Source organism: Lactuca saligna, chromosome 5 (genome assembly GCF_052625555.1).
Source record: "Lactuca saligna cultivar CGN05327 chromosome 5, ASM5262555v1, whole genome shotgun sequence".
Taxonomy (NCBI): Eukaryota; Viridiplantae; Streptophyta; class Magnoliopsida; order Asterales; family Asteraceae; genus Lactuca; species Lactuca saligna.
In genome coordinates, this window is record NC_136421.1 from 248,347,246 (window position 1) to 248,352,971 (window position 5,726).

Sequence of the window (5,726 nt, forward strand, 5' to 3'; positions counted from 1 at the left end):
AATTCGATGCAGATTTGTAAATCTGAGATAGAATAAGAATCGGCCGACGAGGTTAAAATGAAAGTTGTAGTACTCATAAATACCAATGCATGGATAGAAAGAACGTTGATAATAGAGCTCGTATGTTAAAGATATGGACAAAACTTAGTCTCTACTCTTCAAGCGCGGCAAATTCGAATACAATTTTGTAAATCTTAGATACAATGAGAATTAGCCGACGGGGTCTAAAAGAAAGTTGTAGTACTCTTAAATACCAATGCGAGAATATAAATAACGTAGAAAATGGAGCTCGTATGCGGAAGATACAGACGAAGTTTAGGGCTACTGTACGATAAAATCCCTATAAATAAAGGATGAATCATTCATATTTTCTTCACACTATAAGCTTTTATTTCTCTCTCTAACTTCTCTCTAACTCCCCAAACCCCCAAAGCCTAGGGTACCTCCATAGCACGAGAAGGAAGCCCCAGAGCTCCCGAAGGCTCCGAGAAAAAGAGCTTTTCGGCTCGGAAACACTGCTCCAACGAAGCCCAATTTAATATAATAAAACTCGCTGTTTCGTCGAAGGAAATCATATTATTAAGAAGCGAAGCGCTGCTCGAATTTCAAGTCATCACTGTAACAAGTGAGTGCATAGTTACTTTCATCTTACACATAAATATGAAGTATTTTATATAAATTACATGCTATGTGTGTATACTGTCTGAATACTTGTTGTCTATGCTGGATGAAACGTTTTATACATGTTTTAAATGATTTAAACTTTATATGTATTTTATATCTACAAAATGTGTTGGGTAAAACATGCGTAGATTAGAGGTGAGATAAATGATGAGATAAATGATGAGCGATGATATATGAGTGATAAAATATGGTGCGAAGCGATGACCTAAGTGATGAGCCAAAACGATGAGCCAAAGTGATGAGCCAATGCGATGAGCCAACCGATGACCCAAGTGATGGCCCCATCATCTAGCAGAGTATGGATGACAACCACAGACTATTCTAGATAGTCTAGTTGAACACTAGTAAGCTTGAAACTTGTAGGTGTTGTGAACGATGTGTTCACCCAGTGTACTCTAAAAACCTATTGACAGGTATTATGAGTGGACTCTCGAAAATGATACTGTCAATAAACGAGATAAACCCTGACGACTATGCAGACTTAGTGCCAATTCCTTAGGACACTCCTTAGGAATGAATGAACGAGGAATAACTAAATCTTAGGGTAGATCCTTAAGAGTAAAGAAGATAATGGGGGATGAGTAATTGGGTTGATTGTTTGATGTTTAACATAATAATTATATTATTGTGGGTTGAAAACCCTATGTACTCACCAGGTTTCGCAACCTGACCCACTCAGTTTATTTATATCACATGTGTTGCTATGAAGTCACATTACATAGGGAGATTAAGGAGATATAAATCACTAGTGATAGTGAATGTAAGTTATGTTTATGCTTATGTTTTTGTATTGATGATAACATCCCAAATGTTTTAAAATTAATAAAAATACTTTTCTTCGGAAATGCTTTGATAACGTATTTATCATGTTTTATTGAGAACAAATTCCAAAACATTTTTATTCAAATAGGTACTCTGATTTTTATAAAATATAAACAAAATCGGTCTTTTCTGGCCGTGAAAATGGGGATGTCATAAAAAAGCTTCGTATACTGTTGTCAACTGGCTATTGATTGCTGGTTATCATCTATTTTGATCCATTTGTAATGCTTTTAAAAGCATTCAATTGCTTCAAGATGTTACAAACTTGAGGTTGAAATTTTGGGGTAATTAACATGAATTTTGAGGTTAAAAAAGTATGTCTTTACGTGCTTTGTTTGAAAATTGTAACAAAAAAAGGAAGAATATTGTTATTTCTTGCATTTAAGCATAACCAGGGGATAAATGAAAGAAGTAGAAATAAACATGTTGTGTATGTAACTGTATATGTATGTGAATGTCTTTGTGAGTGTATGTGTGAATTGCTTTTTTTAGTTTCAAATATTTTTTGTCTTGTGGATGATCCTTTTGGGTTGCCTTCACCAAAGCAACTTGACAAGGTAATTTAAGGAGAGAAAGAGAATATTATGGTTTATTAATATATTATAAGAATAATATATTAAAGGAGAAATCATATTTATTTAATTAGTATTGGTCATAAATTAATTAGGAATTAATTTGGTGACTAAAAGAGATTAATTAAATAAAGGGGTATAAACTGTCAAATGTATGATAGTTAAGTTTTGGGCTAAGGAAACCTAATGGACTATAGGGGGAATGAAATTATGATAGGGATCCATCATATTTTCGTCCAAGGCCTTATTCCAGAAGGTTCCTTGGGTTGCTTGGTGGCTAAGCTGTCCATTAGGGTTTAGACTGAAACCCTAGCTGCCTACAGTATAAATAAGACCCCTAGGCTATGAAAATCAGCTACACTTGATTCCAAGAGAACCCTAAACCAATTTTAGCATCTATTACCCTCTCTCATATTACCTTCTTGCTTGTGGGGTTTGTGAACCATTAGAGGAGTTACAATTGTGACTCTAAGCTCAAGATCAAGAAGAATAAAAGGATTTCAAGCTATGTGATTGAGGTAAACACTTAGATCTATTTTCATGATGTTAATTTCGAATTATATATGATAGATTTAGGGTTGTAAGTCTTGGAATCAAAGCATGTACAATAGAGAAACCTAGATCCAAGCATTAGGGTTTGTATGAGAACATAGGGTGTTCTTATGCATAAAACCCATCAGTGGTATCAGAGCCATGATTGGTTTCAATTATATGTGATGCTTTAACTGTTTGCTTGCTGAAAAACGTGTTTCTTGCATCTGCCCAACTCAACTCGGCGAGTCAGTATCTGGACTCGGCGAGTTGGCCCTACTCGGTGAGTCCAGGACTGACTCGGCGAGTTGGCCCTACTCGGCGAGTCCAGGATTGACTCGACGAGTTTGTGCGTCAGGCAGAGGATATTTCGGGATTTTGTTGCTGTTTTGTCATGGGATTCATGCCTAAATCATTTTTTGAAGATAAAATCCAAATTTTATTATATTTAAATGATTATCGCTGCCAAAACAATAGATAATTCTAAATCTTTTGAATATGAGATTTTCTAATATGTGCCCTAAGGGTACATATAAGAAGTATTAATTAATCATAATTATTACCATAATTAAATGTTAAACACATTAATTATAAGAAATATTACCATAATTAAATATAAAATTCATTAATAATCTCTATAATTAATGCATTTTACATTTAATTATGGTAATAATTGTGATTAATTAATACTTCTTATATGTGCCCTTTAGGGCACATATTAGAAAATCCCTTTGAATATTAGTTGTTTATATGATAAATATGGATTATTTAAAGTTAATTGGTAATTATCTTATGACTAAAATAAGATTAGGTCAAATATAGATAATTATAAAATTAATTGTTTAATTTAAATTGTTTTTATTTGATCCCTTGTGTTTTAAAAAGTTCAAAACTTGCCCTCAAGTTTTGAAATTTAAATTTTGTGATTAAAAGTTAAATTTTGAATAATTTACATGTCAAACCCTTAGAATTTTACAAGTTTAAAATTCAACCCTATATTATTATATTATTACAAGCTTAATATATATATATATATATATATATATATATATATATATATATATAATTAAAATGTTAGTCTTACCGTTAGTAGGCCTCATTCACGAAGCCGATCTATAAGGTGGGTATAAGTTTGCTGTCTATAAAATGGCGCTTAATGGGTGTACACTCACACCCACCGCTTGCTTGACAAGTGGAGGGTCGTTAGCCGAACAGGTAGGATAGGGCAATCCTCTCCTCATTGAAAGTATAATGTAAGATACAAAGTAACTACAATGTTTTTACAAATTCCCAATCTTGGTTACTTTAGGGCAAAATGTGAAAATGATGCTATTCCATGGAATTACACTTTGTACCCTTGTCAAACGTTAGTGGAGCGTGCGTGGTTAACCAACACACTAATTTGGGATTGACATTGGTGGCGAAGGGTGACTCGATGTTTGTCATAGATCAATGGAGCGTGTGTGGTTTACCGACACATTGATTAGGTGATAGAGACATTGAATGCACCATGTTGATTCGCATGGTTATTCACAACTTGTTTGCGATCCTTGGTATCCCAGTCGCAAATTTGAAGTGCATATCAAGATTTAAACATGCCATTGAAAAGTTCAATGAATCTAAAAGATCTAGGAGTTTTCAATACATTTAAAACTTAAATCTTCTTTTTCGTCTTTCATGGTGAGAATTAGTGAATCGTCATTTACTTACCTTCAAATTATTTACTTTTAGAGTACGACATCCCTTTCTAAGTTGTAAATAATGTTGTTGGGTCCTAGCCCTAATTTCTTATTTGGGTGTTTAATTAGGGACTCATTTCTAATCAAACTTTGTTCCTTTTCTTTTTCAGATGTCTGCAAACAACAACAACAATGCTTCTGGGTCATTCTCGTTGATGAACCTATGTCAAAAGGTGACATTTGATGGCTTAAACTTCAATGAGTGGATGAGGTATATTCGCATGATCACTCGCTATGAGGACAAAGAATATGTCCTCGATGAAAAGCTTGAGAAGATCATCCCATATGTTGCTACTCCTGAAGAGTTGGCTGCCTTTGAGGCCCACGAGCGTGATGCTACGAAAGTTCATTGCATCATGCTGGCCACCATGAACCTCGAACTCCAAAAGTCCTATGAGGATATGTATCCGTATGAAATGCATCAGGATTTGCTGGACCGGTACCACCAAAGCACGAGGCAAGAGCGCTATGAGATCATTACTAACATGATCACCGCTAATATGGGGAGTGGAGAATCCCGAACCTCTCACTTGCAGAAAATGCAGAGGTATGTTGATCATCTTCTCAAACTTAATGTTAAGTTTGATGAGGATTTGGCTATCGACATAATCCTCCATTCCTTGCCTTCATGCTACAACCAATTCAGAATGACCTACCACATGAATAAAGAGGAGGTCTGCTTGAGCAAGCTCAAAGGACTGTTGAGGACTACTGAGAGCAACCTCAAAGACAAATCTATTGCACCATCCTCTACTGTGGCTGCTCCCGTGTTGGAAATTGGTCTAGGAAAGGGAAAGAAGAGAGAGGCTCCATGTAAGGGACACCACAAGGGTAAGACCCAAGATGGTTCCTCTTCTAGTGGAACCAAAGCTGGTTCGGTCAAACCCTCTTCCAACCCCAAAGAAGCAGAGTGCTATTACTGCCACAAGAAGGGCCATTAGAAACGAAGCTGCCCTCAATATCTGCAAGACATAAAGGATGGGAAGATTAAGCCCACCTTTGCAGGTATGTATTCTATTAAATCTAATAACTCATCATTTGCTACTTCATGGGTTCTTGATACAGGGTGTGGTTACCACATTTGTTCTGATTTGTAGCTCCTAAGAAGAAGTAGGGAGATGGAACATGGGAAGATAAACTTGATTATGGGAAACAGAAGATCGTCGTCTGTGACCAGAGTCGGAGTTTATTCTTTAGTGCTGAGTAATGGGTTAGGGTTAGATTTAGAAAATTGTTTTTATTCGCCAGATATGGCAAGAAACATTATTCCTTTTCATGGATTGTTTAGACAAGGTTTCAGATATTCTTTTGATAATAGTAATGGTTCTATTAATGTTTATTTGAATGGTGTCTTTTATTTCAATGCATTACCTTGTAA